The 23094-nt window shown below is 53.9% G+C and overlaps 1 long non-coding RNA gene across 1 annotated transcript in view; it reads right to left on the bottom strand.

Moving 5' to 3' along the window:
* The window catches only part of LOC106507150, a 42890-nt gene continuing 20471 nt past the window's right edge, over positions 676–23094 (bottom strand). The window contains exons 3-4 of the long non-coding RNA XR_001302908.2: positions 16518–16570; positions 676–1431 (exon numbers count right to left, since the gene is read on the bottom strand). This is a non-coding gene — a long non-coding RNA (uncharacterized LOC106507150). The remainder of the gene's footprint in view (positions 1432–16517; positions 16571–23094) is intronic.

Genomic DNA, 23094 nt, shown 5'->3' with positions numbered 1-23094 from the left:
TTAAAAGCCAAGGAGAAAAAGAAGGAAGGGCTACTGGCCAGAGCTCACCAAGGCCTCCTTGATCTTTGGGCAATTAGCCCCTCCCTTCTGAGCTCTCTGGATGGGTGTGCCTGTCCCTCCAATGAGCGACTCGCGGCTCCGTGGCTTCTAAGGCACTTCTGCAGCCCCGGGGCCTGGCAGAGAGGAAAGGACAGAGTGCCAGGCCAGCAGGCCAACAAGGAGTAAGACAGACGAACAGACAAGCTGCCTGAGACGCATCCAGACAGACAAGCAGGCCAGCAGACAGCTGGCAGCTGAAAAAACGGCCACAGGGCCAAGTAGGCAAGGCCACTGAGACGTCTCTCCCTCCCCTCTGTGGGTGCCCCCCACCCCCGCCGTGGACACAGCCAGGCCTGAAGCCCAGATTTATCTCCAAAGGCTGCCACGATCCCGCTATTGGATTTGTAATCACAGGCTCCAATGTTCACGGGATAAATATACTAACAAACTAATTGTTTGTTAGCTCTGAGGTTGGAGCAATCAACACGTCCAGCATGAGATATGGGCCACTCACCCCGCTCGCGATCGGGCCATCCCCAGGCTCGGGGCCTGGCGCCACGGACACTGCGTGGCCCCGCCGGCCCGTCGTGCACGCGAGGGCCTGACCCGCAGGGCCAGGGGGGTGGCGCGGGTGGGAGGGCGCAGTGTGTGCTGGCACGTAGCCGCGGCTGCCCCTGCCTGCACCTCATCAGTGGCAGACATAAACTAACTCGGTTCCTGGGGACCCCAGAGGAGCAGCAGGAACTGTTTGGTAGAGAATTATAGCTGTGGGTGAAATTAGATGTACTCTGAGCCCCAAGGCTGAGAGAAATAAAAAGCATTTTAAATGGAGTGTAGAATTCATATTCCTCAGTCACCTTCCAATAAATAAATCTTGTACCATTTTTTTCTGTAAACAGTGGTTACACTCAGCTTCTATTGTCTCCACATTCCATATGCCAATTGGCCGGGAGTGGTGGGGCCGTGCTGGGGTGGGAAGGAAGCAACCGGGGGTGTCTGAGGTTTGGGGGGATTGGCACCATGGTGACTGTCTGGGGTGAGGTGGAGGGCGCGGGGATCAGCTTTCAGGAAGCATCAGGAGTGTCCTGGTCACAGCCCAGCCCTGGGCATCCCTTGGGAATGCCCAAGGCAAAAGGCCAGAGATCGAATTCCCAATTCCCAAGTTTTGAGATCCAGGGGTCCAGGGCCTGAGGCCACTGGATCCCCTCTCCCAGTAAATGGACATCCCAGTGGAGCGGACAGCCGGGAGACTGGGTGGGAGAGAGCTCCGCTTGCCTGGCCACGGCAGCTTCTGTTGTTTCTGGTTTTCCAGGTGCAAAAATGACACCTCCTCATGACAAAAGATGCAGGAAACACAGAAAGTTGCAAAGAAGAAAAATATCACCTGCAATCCTGGGGAAAAAAAAGCCTTTATCAATAATTTGGTATGTTTCTTCCCAGACATTCTTCAGTGTGGATATGCACATAAATAAATATACATTTTACAAAAAAGAAATAATCCCTATATTTATTAAGTGCTCAACATGTATGAGGCACTATTCTAGGTGCTTTGCATATATCACCTCTGATTCAATAATCTTGCAAAAGCAGAGTTCATATAAAATGCGGATACTAACCTAGATCACCAGGAGAAACAATACTGGCTCACATGTATTCGGCACTTATTGCACACCTAGCACATTCTGCTGAGCAGAGACCTGCACGGTCTCATGTTATCCCCTCCGCAACCCTGGAAGGGGGGCCCCATTGTGATGCCTCACCCAGGGGAGGGAACTTGTCCAAGGCCACAGAGAAAGTGGGTGGCAGAGCCTCAACAGACACCCAGGTTCATCCGACTCAGAGCGTGTATTCTCAGTCACCCCCCAACCCCATCAAAGCTTTGGTGCTATCAAAGCCAGACCCTAGTGGTCAGCCTCAAGGACCCCGCCTTCTCCATCTAGTCCATCTTCTTTCCTACTCGTGCCAGCCCTTCTTCTTGGACCTGCACGAATGGTCCATTTCCCAGGGTCAAAGGCTGAGGTTTCTATTATTGCCCTGTCCCTGCCCTGCCAGCTCATGAACAGGGGAGTGGCAAAGAGAGCGGACAAAGAGCATGGGTTTGGGCTCAGATGGACATGACTTCAGCCCCAGGTCAGCCTCTACAAGCTGTGTGTCCTTGGGGAAGTCACTGTCCCTCTCTGAGCCTTACAGTCTTTAGCTGGAAAATAGATACCAGAAGATGCATTCCACAGGGCTGTTGTGAAAAACCACATGAGATCCTTACAAGAAGCACTTATCGGGTACATGCAAAAGGCTGCAAGATGTTATTATCTTTCAAGTTAAGAACAAGACCACAACAACAACAACAACAAAAGTTGAGAGAAAGAAAAAGAGGAAAGAAAGAAAGAAAGAAAGAAAGAAAGAAAGAAAGAAAGAAAGAAAGAAAGAAAGAAAGAAAGAAAGAAAGAAAAGAAAGAAAAGAAAAAAAAAAAGAAAAGAAAAGAAAAGAAAGAAAGAAAAAGAAAGGAAGGAAGGAGGGAAGGAGGGAGGGAGGGAGGGAGGGAGGGAAGGAAGGAAGGACAGACTGAGCCACAGCAAGAAAAACAGGACACTGGGACACATATCCTGCTCTCCCTCACCTCTGCACCTGCTTCCTTTTCTCTTCTTTATCTTATTTTTATTTTTTGGCCACAACGGTGTCATGAGGAAGTTCCCAGGCCAGGGACTGAACCCGAGCCACAGTGTGACGCAAGCTGCTGCAGTGACAACACCAGATCCTTAACCCACTGCACCACAGGAGAACTCCTTCCTTCTCTATTTAATTGGCTGGCATGTACCCATTATACAGAAGGCCAAGGACTAGTGACTGAAACCCAAGAGTCTGGCTCCCGAAAAACAAGAAAAGAAAAGGAGACGCTGGCCCCCGCACAGAGCTCATCAGCATGTACACGCACAAAATGACACTCTCCTGTTTGTTCCTGGGGCCAGGCCTCTCATCACCCTGTGACTCTCTTGTTCCCACTAAAGAAGCCAGATGATGTGGGGATGGTAGTTCAGAGATGCAGCTGGTGTTACCTTTGAACCAACAAGATTCACACCCCAAGAAGATTGAAGAGATTCAAGGAAGGCTTGAGACCCAGCTCCACCCCAAGAGCCCGATAGCTGGGGTCCCTCAGTGGCACCTTGGGCAGTGGCCACCCAGGAGGCCTTCCTGGGGAAGGCGGGCCACAGGAGCATCCAGAGACATGGACAGGAAGACAAGACGAGCCTGCACGAGAAGGAGGACTGTAGGCTGCAGTCCCGGGTTCAGGGGCCACGGGATCAAGTCCCAGGTTGCTTGCTGGCTCCTGTGGGACTCTCAGCGGATCTCTTCCCTCTCTGGGGCCTCAGCTTCCCCATCTGCAAAACAGGGGATGCTAACACTCCATTGGAAGAGCAAGGGTTGTGCCCGTGGGCATGAACGATGCACAAGGAATGAATGGATGAGCAGGTGAGTGCTTCTGCTCCGAGCCCATAGCAGCAGCTCACCCTGGGGTGGCCGGAACTCCCTTCTTCCTAGGGCCCTTGGCCATTTATTTTTGGTTAATTAAATGGTAAGATTTTCATGTCTGATTATTTACTGCCAGCCAGCTTCATTACCAGCTCCCCCATAAATCACAGTGGGGGAGCCAGGCTCCAGCTCCCTGCCCCCACACCCACCTCCATCCCCGGGGCCTCAGCACAGGCTGGCCTTTGGAAGACCCCAGGAGAGATGGAGTCGTGACATTTCCTGTCCTGGAGAGCTGCACACAGACTTCTCCTGACCCAGAGGCACACTCCAGCCTCCTAACAACCAGAGTCTCAGAAAGGACTAGTTCATTGCCAACAGCCATGTCCAGAAGACTTGACCCCAGCAGGCTGGCACTCTGTCCCAGGCTCTGCCCAAGCCTGAGCTCCATGCCGTGATTAGATCCACTCCCACAGAGGAGGGCACCGAGGCTGGTCAAAGCGGGGGATTAGAACCCAGGTCTGTGCCCCAACCACCCTGCCTCAGTAATGAGGAAAGCACACACTTTGGAGTCAAACAGATATAAATTCAAATCCCAGCCTAATGTCTACCTGTATGAACTTGAGCAAGTGCCATCACTCCTCTGGGCCTGTGTCCTCCGCATGAAGGGTGCTCTGGAAATGCTGAATATTGGAAGACCCCAAGGGACAAAAAGTCCCTCAGTGTTAGAGTTCCTGTTGTGGAACAGCAGTTAACGAGCCCGACTAGGATCCATGAGGATGCAGGTTCGATCCCTGGCCTCACTCAGTGGGTTAAGTATCCGGCGTTGCTGTGAGCTGTGGTGTAGATCACAGACTCAGTTGGATCTGGCACTGCTGTGGCTCTGGTGTAGGCCGGCAGCTGTAGCTCCAATTCAACCCCTAGCCTGGGAACCTCCATATGCCGGGGATTCAGCCCTCAAAACCAACCAACCAACCAAACAAACAAACACAAAGTACCTGAGTGTCCCTCTGTCCCAGCCTTTGCCACTGGACAAAGAGAAAGAGTAAGGGGTGAGACAAACCATCAAGGCAATGAAGGGAGTCAGCTCCCCCCACCCTCCCCCACACTTGAGCATAAGTCCAGGAGGCAGGCAGGGACAAGGCACCGGGTCCAAAGCCCCATCCCACCCCCTAGCCCAACACGGAAGGAGTGTTCCATTCATATCCGCTGGATGACTGAACAAATAAGTGAATGAACACATCCAAGACTAAACACAGGATGAATGAATTAACAATCAAATGACTGAATAGATAAATGAATGAACAAAAGATCAAACAAGTCACTGAATGAATGAATGAATGAATGAACAACTGGATGGATGGATGGATGAATGGGAAAATATGAGAGCAAACAAATGATCAGATAAACAACCAAATGAATGAAAGAAAAAATAAACAAAAAAGGAATGATGGAAGGAGGGGGGAGGAAGGGGGAAGAAGAGGACGAGCCGTGAGGGCAGCGGTCTGCACAGAGCAGCCCCCCCCCCAAGGCAGCGTGGTCCCTGGCCTGTCCCTCCAGCCCCAGCCCTTCCAGCGAAGCCCAGCGGAAGCTCACTATGGCCTCCTCAGCAGGTCTAGAGCCCAGAGAGCCCCCTCGCTGGCAGCCTTGAAAGCTGGCGGGGCGGGGTGGGGGGGCGCGGGCAGGTGGCCTTTGCCAAGCCCTCAGCCTCGTCTTTAACTATTACATTAAGCACCTGCTTTGCCATTCACGGCTCAGATAACATTTTACCCCTGAGATATTTGATTTTATTACCTTCCAGGGAGAGGGCCAAGCAAGTGTTCTTATTGATTTGCACATTAAATATATTAGTAATAAAACAACATCTCTGTAAACCAATTGTAAAATCAATATTAATTGGTACCAAAATATCACAAGTAGTTGAATTACAATTAAGAGAAGGGGTGAGGCGTGCCTCCGGGCACAGGGTGCTGAGGTCCCAGCAGGGAGAGTGGCTGGAGGACCAGACCTGGGTTGGGCAGGCCTGGGTTCCCTTCTCTAAGCCTCAGTTTCCTCATCTGCTCAATAGGGACAATCGCTCTAACAGCCAAAGTCTGGCGTGGATTAAATGAAGTCACGTGGGCCCAGTGCCTGGCAGCTGCGGTGCCCCAGAAGCACTCTCTTCCTCCCTTTGTCCTGGTCCCCACTGCAGAAAGAGGAAGTCATTCCCCGAGTAAGAAAGGGCAGTGCTGGCAATGGTGGGCGACAGGCACAAGCAGGGAAGGCAGGGAGATCCGGGGTGGGAGGTGCACAAGTCTGAGAGGAGAGACTTAACGAAGGCCTGAAAGCCGGGAGAAGAGCTGGGGGAGGGGACTCAGTGTGTTGAAGGCAGGCCAGGGGCCACCATGCCCTTTTTATTATCCAAGTACAAAAGCAAGTCAATTAGGGAAGCTTGAAGCTGCCTGCAAGGGTTGGGCTAAGGGGCTGGCGTGGGGTGAGCAGGAGACCCTGGGCATCAGGCTGGACCGGGCACCTCAAATAGCCCCTGCAGGCTGGGCAGCCCAGGCTGTGCTGACTGCTCTCAGGAGCAGATGCCAGGGTGCCTATCAGGGCCAAATTTGGGGACTTTGGCTCACTCCCCTGGACCTGAAGGAGAGCATCCTAAGAGTTGCCATGGAGTCACCACAACAGCCACGGAAGAGCCATTCTCTCCAGCCCCAGCCTGTACCACTCACAGCCCCAGTTCTCCCAAAGTGCTCCTGGTGGCCCCTGAAGGCATTTTGCATGGGCTCCATGGACCAGTCCCCCTGGCTCCCTAGAGTCTGTGGATGTGGGTGTGAATGTTTTGGTTGGTTGGTTGGTTGCCAACCTTCCTCAGTAACAACTGCATTTGATCTTCACAACAGCCCTACGAGGAACCTTTGACCTTCACCCCCATTTTACAGATGAGAAAACTGAGGCTCAGGTGTACATCGGGCAATGGGCTGGAATTTCAACTCAGAACTGTCCAACTCCTGAGCCCACGCTCCTCCCCTGCTCCTGGTCCTTGCAGGACACTGAAGTGGGTGGTGACAGCTCAGTTCCTCAGCCATCAACACGTACCTCTGGCCCTGCTACTGAATTCAAACAGGAGGCACAGTTACCCTGCCAAGCACCCTTCATCCAGCACTGCTGACTCCCGAGCTTCCAGCAGCACATGGATGCTTTGGGCTTCCTTAGAGGTGGCAGTAATGACAATACAAATATTAATACTGGTTACATATAACGTGGTGACAAAGGGCCTTGCATACTGCTAAAAATTTCACCTACATTTTCTTTTTTTCTTTTTTTTTTTTTTTTTTGCCATTTCTTGGGCAGCTCCCGTGGCATATGGAGGTTCCCAGGCTAGGGGTCGAATCGGAGCTGTAGCCGCCAGCCCACACCAGAGCCACAGCAACGTGGGATCCGAGCTACATCTGCAACCTACACCACAGCTCACGGCAACGCCGGATCCTTAACCCACTGAGCAAGGCCAGGGATCGAACCCACAACCTCATGGTTTCTAGTCAGATTCGTTAACTTCTGCACCACGACAGGAACTCCTCACCTACATTTTCTAATTTGATAGACTGCACAGCATAGCGATTAAGTTTGCACTTTCTGGTCAGAATTACTTCAGTTTAACCCTCCAGCTCTCCCACTACTTGTGTATTGGTCAGCTATGGCCACAGTCATGCTGCATAACAAAGTACTTCAAAAGTCCGTAGCTTACAGTAACAAATATTTATTGCCATACTCATGGGTCTGCAGGTTGGATGCAGTTTATTTTTTCGTTTTTTTTTTTTTTTTTTTTTTTGTTGTTGGTTGGTTTTTGTTTTTTTCTTTTTACAGCTGCACCTGCAGCATATGGCTGTGGTTTAGTCACTCTAAGCAGAGCTTGGCTACGAGACTCTGCTTCAGGCTGAGGGTCAGGTTCAAGTCTGCTCTGTGGGTCTCTTGCATTCTGGAACCAGTGTCTACACAGGGCATGTTCCCATGGAAACGGCAGGAGAGCAAGAGCCAAGCGAAACCAATCAGCACAATCAAATCACTGCTCTTGTCACATCCACTAACATTCCAGTGGCCAAAACAGGTTACCTGGCCAAGCTCTGCATCAATGGGGCTGGAAGATATACCCAACTCACGGTGGGAGTGGGACCAAAGACTTGCTGAATAAGTATCCAGATTATCACAATGCCCTTGGACCTCTGTTTACTCATCTGTAAAATGGGAATATTACCAGTTTCCACTTTACTGAGTAGACAGAAGTCAGGTACATAGAGCTCTTGGCACACTGCCTCTTATGCGGCAGTTATCAGCAGTAATAGCAGCAGATGTAGTAACAACCCTCTCAGATTTGAGGCCAAGGATGGTGTCACTGCTTCTCCCAGTCCAAACGCTCCCACCCTATGTTGTCCTCGGGCTTAGGGAACTACCCCATACCTCTCCCTGTTTCCAACCAGACTTCCCTTCTGACCCAGCTTGACCCTCCACCAGCTGAGCCAGCAGACGCAGGGCCCTGTGGGCTGTGACGCTTGCACTCGCCCAGCTTAACCAGGAGCTGAGTCAGTGGTAAAGGACTTAGTTTGAGTGCAGAACATGCCGTGGTCCAGGCCTTGGCCTCACCAAGGCCTCCTGATCCCCGGGTGCCTTGTTCTCTGGCCCCAGAACGTGAGCCGCTTCATGGGGTGGGGAAGCTGGCCTCCTGGGTCCCCGCGTCCTCTGGGCCATTTACTGGCTGGCTGACTGGTAGCGGGTCAAATGGCCCGTCCGTGCCCAGAGCTCACCCAGAATGCTTGTGAGAGCCCTTCCCTGACCAGCTCCCACGCAGGCCCATTTCAGTCTCCTATGACACACAGCCCTCCTCCTACAGCTCTCAGCACAACCATGACTCAAGGTTTATCAGATCCTGCCACCCTGCTCAGAAGGCAGGGACCAGGTCTGGCTTGTCACCGCCGGACCCCAGTTCCCAGCACTGTGCCTACAGGCATGACCCTACCTGGCCGAGCCTAGGCAGCACGTGGTTCTAAGAACATGGCCCTTGCCCACTGAAATAAGGAAGCAGTGGCCGGGGTCAAGGAGAGGGGAGTGGTACTGACAGGGCCCAGAACGCGGTGGGACAGCAGGGCCTGAACAGAAGGGGATCTGGGCCCAGAGAGCACACCTGCCGCCCGCCTTCCATCGGGGTTTCTGCTCACTCTCCCCTCTCTGCACATGGCCTGGCCTTGACCCCACACAACCTCAGACACCCAACTGAGGCCGACCAGACTCTGCAACTCAAATGCAAACCCCCAATTCCCAGGAAAGAGACACTGGTTGTCCTGGCTGTTGACAGGTGTCCTCTGGCTCCATCACTGCCAGGATTGCCCCTGGGACGGAGGGGACAGATCTCGAAGGAGGTGAGCTTAACAGACACCCAAGAGGGGGCATTCCCTCCCTCAGCCTCAGATACCCCCTCCTGGGGTTGTCGTGAATGTCAAATGTTCTCGTGGAGTACTAGTTATTATTGGCACAGAAGCCACCGTGCCCTGAGCTTGCTCTGCACCAGGACTAGACTGAGCCTTTTCCCTGCACCATCTGACTGAATCCTTAGAACAATCCATCCGGGCTGGTGCCTCAGTTGCTGCCACTTTACAGAGAGGGATGCTGGGGATCAGAGAGGGTAGGGAGCTGTCCAAGGTCACACAGGGCTGGGATTCCAAAGTAGGTCTCTCTCCCTTGTGGGCTGCATTTCCACTCCTGCTCTGCTCCCTCTTTGCTGAGGCTGGGGTTGTACCTCAGGCGGGGAGAGGGCCATGAGAAAGCACTTGGCAATCACGGAGGGAAGAGCCACATTTGTCATCCTGGCAATTGGGAGCATGCTCACAGTGGAGCCGAGGATGTCCCGCTGAGGACGCTCACCACAGGGACATGCAAAAACTCCCGTGGGGGCTCCTGTTCTCCAGGATGTAGGCTTACACTCACCTGCTTCCCCGGTTTCTCCTGGGTCAGTGGCTCCCCTCCCAGTGGCCGCTGGGTAGGACACCCTCGAAAGGTACCCATTCTCAGAGCAAACAGCCATCACCTGGATCAGTGACTGGCTCCTCATTCCCAAGCCCCCCAGCGGATGAAGCACAGTTGACAGGTGAGCCCTGGATCCCAATGCCCCTGCCATGGAAAGATGCCAACTGGAGGGCGTGATTTCTATCCCCAGGAACCATGCAGAGTGGTCAGCTCTTCTTTTCCTTTTTTCATCCAAAGACATCCGTTTTCTCTGCTGGCACATGCTAGGGAGGGTGGAGGGGTGGGGGTGCGGTGGCACGCACGGCATGGGAGGGCACAGCTGGGCACTGACCATGGCCAACTGCGTGGCACATGCCTGACTTCTTAGCTGTGACACAGAGGGGTCGCGGCCTGAGAACTCAGAGCTTTGCTGAGTCCCAGCTTCAGGCTCAGGGCCCTCCACTTCCGGTCCTGGCTAAGAGCAGCCCAACCCAGCCAGGGGTCAGGGTTCAGCAAGGACACAAAAATGTGGGTCACAGGGGACCAAATGCATCCTCGGACAGCACTGCCCACAGTTCCCACCTGCGCCTGCCTGTGTGTGAGAGCATGTGCTCACTCTGCACATGTAAAGAGGTGTGCTCTTGCAGGCCCTGGATGTGTGCACACCCACACTTGGGTATGTACAGCGCACACACAAGTGAGTTCATTCATAGGCGTGTGTGTGTGTGTGTGTAGAAGCACAGTACAGAACACGTGTGCATGTGTGGGTGTGTGCCAGCCAGGACTGCCTCTGTACATCCGTGTGCTCTCCTACACTTGAGACACGTATGTCTGACAATGAGCCTGTTTGTCTGTCTGGGTGTGTGCAGACATAGGGACCTGGGTGAGCACACAGGGGTGGCCTAGAACCTGACCTCGGCTGCCTTGGTTCAGCTAAGGCCCCTCTGCCCAATTCCAAGCTCTCTCCAAATTTAAAAGATTGAAGGCAGTGACTATTAATTATTGTTTAATTTTTTCCTTTCCTTTGAGACCTGCCACCTCTGCAGCAGTTACCAGCTGAGCTTTGATAAATCATTCCAGCCACTGGGATTCAAACATTTCTAAGAAAATGGGAACCCAGGGCCTGCCACCCCACCCCCATTCCCTCCCCACTCCATCTCAGCCCTATCACCAGCAAAGCCCTGGAAGAGAAGGAAAGAGGGCAGAGGGTCTGCGGTCTCCCCCGGGTCTCAGCAATCCCGCAGCCTCTCCCTGGGGGCCCAGCGTCTGGAGCCCCACCCCCGCCACCAGGAAGAGAGCCACTGTAGAAGAGCCCTCTGCCTCTCCTCGGGGGCTGCAGGAAGGGTGTCAGGCACCTCCTTCCCACCATCCCAGCATTGTAAATAATGCTGAAAATGAGTAGTTTTTAAAGAGTGTCCAGTGGGATTCTGGAGCCTTGTTTTAATTATACAAAAACAGCATGGGTGCTTGGGCAGATGTTAGTGCTAATTGTTTTGAAAGCAAGCCCTCTTGGCTTTGCAGAATCCCTCACTTGGGTACACTTTTAATGCAATTCCCCAGCCAGGCAGGTGAGGTCACCCCTCTGCTGAGCAGGCCGCAGTCGGCTCCCATGGGCACCCGTGGCCCCCTCCACCCACCCATTCATCTAGACCCCAAGTAGCCCCAAGGCAGAGCAGGGGCACTGGGGTGAGAGGGAAATCTGGGTGGGGCAGACCAGGTGTTTGCATTCAGGGCCCCTCTTCTCCCAACTTCCCCTCTACCCCTTCTGAGCCCTGGCCTCGAGGGATCCTCAAAGCTACGCTATGAGAGGACAGTGTGAAGCCGACAACAGCGCCGGGAGAGACAGGCAGTAAATATGGATGAAAGAAGCCAAGGAGAGTGGGATACACCTGATTTCATCCCTACTATGCACCCAGCCCTCCGCAGACAGCATCCATCAGGGCGCCCACCATTCTGCTCCATCTGCGTCATGACCCCATCTAGTGGGGTCGGCCACACAGCTAGCCAAGGTCACCCGGCTAGACAGCCTCACAGGCAGGGCTGCACCCTCGGCTCTTCCTCCTGGAAGGGCCACGAGGAACAGAGATTGGCCGAGGAATGTCAAGGAGGGGTGAGGGGACGGTGGGCTGGATGGACGCACAGAAGGAGGAATGGCTGGCCGGCCATGGTGCAGCTAGGGGACGAGGTGGTGGGTGCGAGGGGCAGTTTCTGCCTTTGACTAGCAGATGGGCTGTGAGCAGGCTAGTGGTCTCCTTCGGAGACAGCCTGACTTTGGGGGGGGCTCACCCTCAAAAGAGTCAGGCAGACATCTAACAGATACAGAGAACACTGGGGGAGCTCAGAAATAAAACACAAGAAGGAAAACACCCACAACGTGGGACAAAAAAGACAGGGACAGAGGCAGGGCCAGAGAGGGACCGAGAGAAGGCACCAGGGAGCAAGGCAGGGCATGGGGGGCCGGGGGGCCCCGCGGAGGGACAGGCCTGGACCGGAGGAGGTGATGGATGGCGCGCCCATCAATTTCTGAAGGCCAAGGCTCGGAGAGCAGCAGAGTCAGTGAAATTTACATTATTAATCTCTTGTAATAATCTATGACTCAAGCAGGCTGAGAAAATAGCAGCGGCTACGCAGTGACCAGCCTATATAAATAACGGCTCCGCGCTCAATTTAATTGCACTCTAGTGAAAGTGCTCCTCTTGTATCTTTCTAATTACTTTAGTTTCATTAGGTCTAGCAGAGAAAGAGAGAGCGAGGGCGGGAGGGCGGGAGCGACTCCATTGAGCGCGGCAACAATGAAAAATTCATATTCCGATTTTTTTTTTTTTTTTTTTGTTCTGTGAAATATTTAAATGTTAATAGCCATTCAGTCCCTGACATGCTATCTCACCAGTGTGGAGTTAAACAGAAAATCTATTTAATCTAAGGAATCTCATTAAATGGTCGTGGCAAGGCAGTGGCTCGAAGGTAGTCGATAGCGGGGAGAGAGAGGGAGAGCGAGCGAGGGGGGAAAAAAAAAGAGCTCGCTAAGATTCTTTAATTTAATTTATTGTCGTGCATGAGACACCAGGAGAGGCGGAGAGATGCTGGTTCCTGTGCCTCCATTTGAGTGGATAATGATTAAATGTTTTCTATTGTGCTACAGCTGGTATGTATTATCACAGAGAGAGTGAAAAACACAAACTCTCAGCAATTTTGACTGCTTTCCAAATATTAGCTCCTTTTAAAGCCATTAAAAGATTATCACTGATTTAACCAAATGTCTGTTTGGAGCATTAGCAACAGTCTGTTCTCCGAATCCCCTGAATGCCATTCCTCTCTCCTCTCCTCCGATTATCTCATCCACCCAGCAGTATTTAATTTCATTCCCATGAATATGCAATGAATTTAATTTTGAACACTATTTTCATCTGCTCCTGTAATCACAAAAAATGCTGGTGTAATTAGTTTCTAATTACTTGCTTTAATTGTTGTAGTAATCATTTTAATTACCCAAATGCACAGACATCAAATGCTAAAAGGAAAATAATCCTCTTGTACCTCCTACCTTGTCTTTTTACACTTGGTGTTTGATATCTCGATTTTGACACGGGCAACCTTCACCCAGCCCGGGGGGTGGGGGTGGGGGGCGGGGGGGGCGGGGGGGCGGTTCTGGGGAAAGGGGCCGCGGGGGCCCAGCGAGGCCGCTCCCAGCCCGGGCCTCAGCGCAATCTGCTCGCTGAAATTTGCATGCCCCCCAAAAAACCATTAAGTTAAAATATACAGTTATTGTACCTTTCTGGGCCGGGCGCCATGCAAGAGCTTATTGCTGAAGCCCAAACCGGCGCGAGCAGATGGTAAATCATGAAATTTTATGAAATTATTACGCCGGCGAGGTGTTTTGAATAGGAGCAGCTGTGAAGGAGATGGGACGTTATAAACACTCACAGGTGTTACCATCTCCCCCACTGCCAGCCGCAACATAAAAAAAAAAAATTAAATTATAAACAAACCGGCAAATGTTGTAATCTCTCTCCTCGACACACTCCTTACAGGGAAATTGCTTAAACTAAGCAAAGAATTCAATTTTAATTTGCATAAAATATTTATCAAGGCTTACGCCCATTTCCGCGCAGCTCCCTTCCTGCCAAGTTTAAAATTGCTCAGACGTACAGAGGTGCAATATCGGCATGTGAGGAGGCCATTAGGCCAGCCCTCCCGGCCACTGGAGCCCGCACAGACGGACACGTGCCTCCATTAGCAGCCAGCCGGGCCCTGCCAATTTCTCCTTCTCTCCCCCCCCCTTTTTTTTTCCGCAAACAGATTGTTTTTCTCATTATGTTTTTATATCTACCTAAACTGTTAATTAGGCACTTAGAAGATTTTTTATTGGGGCCTAAGTGTAACAAGCTGCTTTGTTTGCAGGCGCATACCTTGCTGCTGTTCTGTAAACAGGAGCTTTTTGCTCCAGAAGCCACATTGTCAGCCTGTCACCCAGGGGGATGGTGTGATGTGCTGGGAAGAGGTGGCCTGGACCCAGCCTGGGAACTCTGGCCTCAAGTTGGGGGTCTGGCCCGGCCACAGGGGAGGGGAGAAAGAGGAGGTGGGTAGGCGGCCAGGGAAGCCGAGGACGTGACTCCAGTGGGTGCAGCTGGATGGTAAGTCACCTGACCCAGGCTTGCTGGACCCCAGCCTCTTCGGAGCCCATGAACCTGTAAGACCTAAGTGCAGAATCTCAGCAGCTGCACCTAAACTACTTTGTTCCCACAAACGGGGCTCTCGCCATCCGGCCACAGGCCTTTCTGTCCTTGAATGCATCCAAGTTCATTCCCACCTCAGGGCCTTTACACTAGCTGTTCCCTCCTCCTGGAATGCTGTCCCCCCAAATCTTCTCAGGGCTGACTCCTCAGCTCAAAGGACACCTCTCAAAGGAGCCATCTCTGACGAGCCGGTCACTTGCACGTGGCCCTGGAGACTTTCTGATCCGACCCTCTTGAGGGGTTCCTTTACTGTCTGTCTCCCCATCAGGAGATGCTCCGTGAGGGCAGGGACCTGTCTGTCTAGTCCGGCACACACGGTAGGTGCTCCAGAATGAGTGAAATACGCTCTGTGTACAGACACACACGAATCTATAGACATGTGGCCTTTTCTTAGAGAAACGCGTGGTGCCACGCCTGGCTCCCGGGTGGTGCTCCAGCACTGTGTGTGGAAAGAATGGGCGACTACTTGGGGGCAGGGGTGCCTTAGATGCTGCCAGGTGGGTCAACTGTCACCAAGTAAAATGTGGATGCCTCTACCGCCCACACTACCTGCCCTCCTGCAGGCTCCTAAACCAGAGTGAGTTCAGTGTGGCCTCCGCAGACCACTCCCAGAGATGCCCGAATCCATCCTCCGACGGTGGCTGCAACAGAGGGGGGGGGAGCACCCTTCCCAGGAGCTGGGATCAATGTGAAGAGTGAATTAGCCGTGGTGAGTGACTAATCAGGGAATAATCAGGTTATATGCACCACAAAAATGTCTGCACGTCCAATAAAGAATTGGGTTTATGGGAAGACACAAGAAGCTTCAGGGGAGGTTTGTGTGGTCTCGGGGAGCAGGGACTCTGGGGTGGGACTGCCCAGGCACCAAGCCCCACCCCTGCCCCTGAGCAATGCCTGGGGATGAGAACAGGAGGGGCTTCATGGGGTTACTGGAAGATACAGTGAGGCCACGCATGGAAAATCTTCAACATTCCATAAACATCAACTCTCAATACAGTCGTTAAGACACCTGATCCTGGGGTCCCAATGGCAGTGACGCCCTCTCAGCTGAGCATCCTTCCCCGCTCTCAGGCCCGGAGTGTGAGCCCAGCGGGTACGATTGTTCCCACCTCACAGAGAGAGATCTGAGGCTGGAATCCTGAGCCATCACTAGAATGACGGGAGGGACCAGGGGACTGTTGCAACAGAGGGCTTTAGAACCTTCTTAGGTCACGATTGCCCTGGGTAGAGGTCAGCCCGAGGCAGAGCGCATCCAAGTGCGAGATCGGACCAGGTCGGGGGCTTCTAGGAGGTCAGCCCATCTGTGGCCAGAACTCAGTGGGTGGTGGGGCCGGGCAGGGTCTGGATGGCAGCAGGAGCGGTGGTAAGAACAGCCGTCCCACATGCAGCCCTCAGGCTGGTCAGTGTGCAGTGCTGAGGGGCTTACGAGCCAGATCGCGTTGGATGCTGGCCCCAGCCCAGAGAGGGACCTGAGGACACTGAGGCTCAGAGAAGGGACGTCACTGCCCCCACCACGCAGTGAATGCACAGGAAGCGGCAGAGTGGGTTGTGAACTTGGGTCTGAGGGCCCCCGGGGCTTTTATCTTTGCCATTACAGGATGCTGGTGCTACAGAGGACAGAGTCGGGCAGGTCTAACTCAAAGCCCAGGCCGGGAAACGACTTTCCACATGACTCCTGGGCATGCAGATTCCCTGGGCTAAAGGTCCAGGTGGACTGCGTGGGTTCAGCAGTCCTCACGTGGCAGGGCTAATGTGGCAACATCAAAGGTCAAAAGTCAAACACGCAGTAGGCACGCGGCAAACAGCTTTTGTCGTTACCATCCTCTCTGTCCTTCCCTTTTCCCTCCCCCCAGGTTCTTATTCTAGTGGAAGGAGGCAGGTAGCGGAACTGGGGCAGGTGGCAGTTCTGCATGAGTCAGGGTCCACTCAGGATTAAGAGGGGGTGGCAGTGAGTCAGCTGACACCTCCTCCCCCCTCCTCCCTTGGCCGCTGACCCCTGGGTGCCGGGGTGGGGGGAGGGAAGCCCTGTGTGCCTGCTGCTTCTCAGATGCATCCTCCTGCCACCTCAGCGCCTGAGCCCGGGCTGGACACTGGGGACAATGGCGAGTCAGACCCAGACCCCCACCTCGGGGAAGCCCCGGCCTGGTGGGAGAGGCATGCTGGACACGGACAGTTCTAACTCAGAGGACCGCCAGAGGAGGATGGGGCGTCTGCCTGGGGAGAGCAGGTGTCACCACGGCCGACAGCCCCCAGGGCATGGTGGGTATGCAGCAGCCTCAACTCCAGGCTCAACTTACCAGCTGTGTGACCTTAGGTAAGTTCCTTCACCTCTCTGTGCCTCATCTTCCTCCTGGCAAAATGAGGCTAGCATGAGTACCTCCTCATGAGGGTGTCAAGAGCATTCCACCAGCTGACACCAGACCCACATCAGGCTCTGCCCTGCTCCCGAGGGCAGGACCCACTGCACTGAGGTCCCTGAAGGCACCAGGAGCGTGGTGACTTGCCCGAGCCCGCCCAGCTCCCGAGTGACCCAGCTGGCCCTGAGGCTAGGCCCCCAAATGTAAGCACCCTAAGGACAGGGACGTGTCTGTCTTCTTTACTGAAGAACCGCTACCTGCCCCCACCAGGGCCCAGCCCAGGGAGCAGGAAGGGAAAGAGAGATGAGTCATCCAGGATTTCACCCTGGAAGGAAGGAGGGGGAGGGCATTCCAGGCGGAGAGAACAGCACAGGCAAAGACAGGGAGCTCTGAAGGAGACCTCTGTGCTCAGAAAGCTAAAGCCACCCACAATTCCTGGGTGGAGAATGAGAGGCAGGTGACCGAATGAGCCTGGTCTGCAGGGTGCTGGTAAATGCTTAACGATGGGCCCTCTTTAACAACTGGGATGGGGGAAGGAGCGAGGCCCTGAGTCGCAGCATTTGCTAATAATTTACAAGGAAGAAAGTCTCCTAGCACGGCTGATTTCAAGCTACCAATGGGACATCAACCAGATCTCAAAACAGAAAATTCAACAACCCACTCCCGTGAGCTGGTAGACTGGGGAGCCTGGGGCGGTCAGGGCTGCCTGACTGCACCTCCCCTCTGCTCACACATGGGAGGCTATTTCCTGGCAATGAGGCCTCTGCAGGTCTCAATGGGGCTAATGGTTTGCAGGCAGAGGCGCGTCAAGGCAAGGCGTTTCCATGTCCAAGTGGAGTGACAGCTCTATTGGCACTCCCCTCCTCATCTCCATTTGGGGCAGAAGTAGGGTGATGAGTGTCAAAGGGAGGCCAGAGCCCTGTCCGGACCCTCTGACCACCCACTGTCCCCCACCATAGCTGGGGAGCCCCGGGACCCAGCCACGAGGTAGTGGCAGGGTCACCTTGGGGAGAGTTATTGGGGCCTGGGTGGAAGAGGGGCGATATTATGCACTGAAGGCCACAGCCAAGGACACTAATCTGAACAGACAAGGAATCAATGGGAATTTCTATTTAGGGAGGAAATCAATAGGAATTTCAAGGTAGGAAAAAAGGGAATTACCTTTAATTGGAGTTCTTGCCCAGTTGGGTCTCTGGTGAGGCCGGGGCTCACCGGACCTTTGAGAAACAGCCAGACCGGTCCCCCCACTCTGCCCTGGTCCTTCCTGGTGTACCTCCCACCAGGTTAAGAGACCCCTCCTCTCATAGAACCCTTTGGCCTCTGGTTAGGAGGCCAGTGTTGAGAGGGCAGATAGAAGCCTCTAGAATCAAACACTCAGGGCGCCATTTCCTCATCTGTTGGGTGGAGACAGTAGGAGTGTTGGCCTCATTGGTGAGGAGCAAATTTCAGATGTGTGAGAATTTAAACAATGTGCCCCAGATCACACAGCTAGGAAACAGGTGCTGGGATGTGAACCCAGGCCAACCTGGCACCAGAACCTGGGCTCTAACCACTGTAAAAATAAAAGAAAAATAAAAGGAGTTCCTGTTGTGGGACAGTGGAAATGAATCCAGCGAGTAACCACGAGGTTGTGGGTTCGATCCCTGGCCTGGCTCAGTGGGTTACAGTTCCGGTGTTGCCGTGAGCTGTGGTGTAGGTCGCAGATGTGGCTCAGATCTGGCATTGCTGGGGCTGTGGCAAAGGCCGGCAGCTGTAGCTCCGATTCGACCCCTAGCCTGGGAACCTCCATATACCGTGGGTGTGGCCCTAAAAAGCAAATAATAATAATAATAATAACCATTGTGCTCTGCTGCCCCGTAGGAGATGCTCAGCCCTCCTAGAGGTGTCCTAGATTGTCCATGTCCTGTCTAGGGGAAGTCAGGTGGTTGTGAATGACTCTCTGGGCCCCAGGGGCCTGCCTAGGGTGAGGAGCAGCCTATGTTCAAGCCACATGGGGAGGGTCCTGATCCGGGCTGTCCCCACTGTTGCACACATGCACACACAGACATCCCCCAGGGCCAACGTCTATACAAGGAAAAGGACACTCTAAGGAAGAGGCCTGGAACCACCCCCTACCCCAGGTTCCCAGGCAGACCCCACAGAGGGCAGATCTGGTGGCTGCAGAGCACTTGGCAAAGAAGCTGCAGTGGAATCAGGGAGCCTGCCCCTCCCCCACAAACCACAGCCCCACCTGAAGCTGAGGGTCACCTGGGGGCTTGAGCTGGGGTCACAGCAAGGAACTCCCCTGAGCTGAGGGCCTACTATGTGCCAGGCCCTGTTCCTGGGGCTTTTCTGTGTCTCACTAGAACCTCCCCCACTCCCTGGGGGAAATGAGGGACTGTCACCCCAGAAGCAGAGCTGAAGGAGCAGGAGAGAGGTGGGCAGTCTCCCCAAAGTGGCATCTCTTCTGTATTTCGGGGGGGTGGGGTGCTGCTGCACCCATGGCATATGGAATTCCCAGGCTAGGAGTTGAATCAGAGCTGCAGCTGCCAGCCTACACAGCAACACCCGATCCTTAACCTGCTAAGTGAGGCCAGGGATCGAACCCACATCCTCATGGATACTAGTCGGGTTTGTTACCACTGAGCCACGAGGGGAACTCCTCTTCTGCCTTCTTAAGGTAATGCGTTGGTCTGTCAACTGTTCAAATTGTGATATTTAAAAAAGGCTTAGAGGAAATTCGTAACAAAGGAGCAGCTGAAACCCCAAGGTGGGGGAGGGGGAGGAGTGGAGGGGGATGGCTCCTTTACTGTTCCCCCCCCACCCCAGGGGGCCCACATGCGCCCCTCTGGAGACCCTTATGTGGCCTCTCTGCTTAGAGAGCAAAGGCCAGAGGGGAAAAGGGACTTGCCCAAGATCACGTGGCTAGGAGGAGGCTGCAGGAGCTGGAGCCCAGGCTGCTCTCCCATGGCCCCCAGCGCCTTCCTCAGCCCAGAGGGTGCAGCCCACTGAGGCTTCTGAGGTGGCTGCAAGGGAGAGGAGTGGAACAAGAGGCCCTGAGAAGGAGCAAAATTAAGAGATTCTGAGCAGAACCTGGCCCTCGTGGAGAGCTGAAGGGCTGGGCGGGGAAACAGGCAAGCTGAGTTGTAAGGACAGAGCAGCAAGGCAATACTAATCCTTGGGGAGCCCCTGACCCCCACGTCCACCACTATTCCAGCCTGAACCTGCAGGGGGCGCCAAGGACACGGGCTGGGCGAGGGCTGGAGCCAGATTAGGGGTGGAATTCTGCATCAGCCCTTACACATCAAAGGGGTTTGACCTCCATGGCCTCAGTCTCCCCATCTGTGAAAAAGGGGGATCAACCCTTCTGTACAAGCTATCGCCCTGGAAGACTGAAAAAAACATGGAGGGTAAGGTGCCGTCCCTGAGGAAGCGCTAAGAGCAGTCTGCCGCAGGAGGTCCCCGGACAGATGGATGGACAGATTGACAGACAGATGAGTGTGGCTGAGTGGAGGAAGGCATGACCATGGGCTGCCCGGACCGACTAGCCTGGCAGAGAGGTCCCCAGAGGGGTGCCCCCGCCCATGGTGGGGCACATGGTCTGAGCCTGGATCCGGTCACTGGCTGCTGTCCCCACCCCTCACCATTCCTGAGAACACGGACAGTGCGGCCTCTGCTTGTCCCCCAGCTCAGGCACACTGGGCCCAGCACATTTGGGGGAGCAGAGACCCAAACCCCAAACGAACCTCGCTGGGAATCTGAGCCATGAGCACCCCGCAGAGGCCCTGGTTCTGGGCACCAGGCTTGTTCTCATTCCTCTCAAATCTCAGGTAACCCGCAGGTGTGGTTATGATCCACACTTCGCAGGTGAGGAGACAGGTCTGGACTGTAAGCCGGGCAGGCGGCTTATCCAAGACCCCGCAAGCTCTGCTCTGTCTGATTCTGCCCCCACGCTGCCCTACCTGGGCAGGGAGGGCCTGGGGTCTGCATCCAGCTCTCCTGCACCCAAATCGGTGGGGAGTCGGCCTCCTCGGCCCCTCCTCCAGACCTGCCAGGGTCTCAGGCAGAGATGAGGCCTGTCCCTGCCCCCTGCCGGGTCGGCTGGGCTCAGCTGGAGCTGCAGGTTATTGGAAGCACCAGGGCCCTGCTCATCTCATTAAGTCTAAGGGCAGGGTCAGCAGCTTTTACAGGCCCCATAAAGCATCGCTCGTGGCCATTTCAGCACACAGCTCGCCCTGGCACCCTGTTCCCTCCCCGGGCCAGGGAGAAGGAGTTTTTTTCCCCTGGAGGAAAAGACTAATCTTCCAGACTCATGAAATCACCAGAAATGCCATGGGGGGGTCTGTGCCCCAAAACGTAATTAACAGAGTGACACCTCAGGCCTGGTGCAGAGTCCACTTGAGGCCGCAGAGCGTGTCTCCTATGGGAAGCCTGTCCACTCTGCCCACCCCCCCGCCCCCATGAGGACCTCTCCAGTTGGCCATCACTACCCAGGCAGGGCAAGTCCCCTCCCGTCCCCTGCCTCTTTCTCAACAGCCCCTCTGCCACTCTGAAGGGGCAGTCCCCCCGCCTCAGCCTCCCAGACCAGGGCCTCACCTCTGAGCACAGGACGAATCCTGTCCCCTCTGCAGGGACGGTGGTGGAACCCTGGCTCTGTGGCCTGGCAGTTTGGGTCTGGGCTGGGATCCCAGCTCTTCCACAGACCAGCGACGCAAAGCTGCACGGGCCTTGCTTGCCTCATCTGTAAAGTGGAGGCAGCTGCCAGGAACAGGTACGCAACCCCCCTCCCCGTCTAGCCCTGCAGGGGGGCGTGGCTCCTGCTACCCAGCCCTCCCCGTTCCCCCCCAACCCGGCTCTAACTGCCTCCCTCCTCGCCAGCCCCTCCTGCCCAGAACTCCCACCCCAAAGGCCCCCAGCCCCACACGCCCCTGACCCTGCTCCACAGGGGATACTCCTGGACCTTCTCTTAAGCCCCACAGCTGCCACGGCCCTGCCAGATGTGTCCTACACCCCGTCCCTCCCCACCGCTCAGCATACACACCCCCACGGCTCCCCTCCCCAGACCTGGCTTGGCAGAAATGAGGAGGCGGCGGCCTGAGGACCTAAGGTCTTAAAAACCAGGGTACCCTAGAGGGCTGGGCAGGAGGGGTGAGAGTGTCACCCCCACTTCCTCAGTGCATAAACCCTGCTGCTGAGCAGGAGTTGGCTGATGTTGCCACAGTGGGGGCAGACGGAAGGGACCACAGTGTTTCAAAAGCTCAATTACAACAGCATGGGATACACAGCCTGTTCTCTGGCCACACAAGCGCGCACACCCACACACGCACACACACACCACACCCCCTACACAAGCACAGACTCCTCTGCGGTCCGGCTTCTTCCCACACTTTACGCCCTAATCTGTAACCTCAGGCACACCTGTTACCAGGGACAATCTGGCCCTGAATATTCTACAAGTTCAGACTTGTAATCCTACAGGTTACAAGTAGGCCTGGGTAACCAAGCAGGACCCTCCCCCCATCCAGACCTTCCCCAGGGCCCTCCCAGGTCACATACTCTCCTGGGCAGTAGATGCTCTCACAGGATTACCACCCAGGAGCTACTAGCTCCCCAATCCTGACTTCTTGCCAGAGGCCTCATGGCCTTCCTTGGCCTCCTTCAGGCCCTCTTACCCTTTCCCCTAAACATGCTCCCCTCACAGGCTCCCTGAAATCTGCCCATCACCCTGCTTCCCATCAGGAACAAGATAAGAATGTCTTCTCTCCCTACTTTATTCAACATTGTACTAGAAGTTCTAGCCAGAAAAATCAGACAAGAAGATAAAAAAGCATCCATATTGGAAAGAAAGAAAACTATCTCTCTATGTAGAACTTACATATAGAAAATTTTAAGGAATCCACCCACAAAAAAAATATTAGGGCTAGCTAACAAAAAGTTGAGCAAGGTTGCAAGATATAAGATTAATATGCATGGAGTTCCCTGGTGGCACAGCAGGTTAAGGACCCGGCATTGTCACTGCTGTGGTACAGGTTCAATCCCTGTCCTGGGAACTTCCACATGCTGCAGGTATGGCCCCCAAAAAATCAATATACAAAAATCAGTTGCTTTTCTATACATTAGCAATTAACAAAAAATGAAATTAAGAAAATCCCATTTGCAATAGCATCAAAAAGAATAAAATACCTAGGTGTAAATTTAATGAAAGAAATGCAATACTCTGAAAACTATGAAACACTTTCTGAAAAAATTAAAGAAGATCTAAATAAATGAAAAGACAGAAACATGAGATGGGATTAAGATGGTGGAGTAGAAGAACTGGAACTCACCTTCTCTCATTAAAGTTAACAAAATTACAACCAGCTCTGAACAACTTTCAACAAAATAGACTGGAAACTATCAAAAAAGATATCCTACTCCAGGGAATTCCTATCATGGTGCAGCGGAAATGAATCCAACTAGGAACCATGAGGCTGAGAGTTCGATCCCTGGCCTCGCTCAATGGGTTAAGGATCCGGGGTTGCCATAAGCTGTGGTGTAG

Source organism: Sus scrofa, chromosome 1 (assembly GCF_000003025.6).
Source record: "Sus scrofa isolate TJ Tabasco breed Duroc chromosome 1, Sscrofa11.1, whole genome shotgun sequence".
Lineage (NCBI taxonomy): Eukaryota > Metazoa > Chordata > Mammalia > Artiodactyla > Suidae > Sus > Sus scrofa.
Note: the sequence above shows the minus strand (reverse complement) of the source record. Positions and strands in the feature narration are given on the sequence as shown.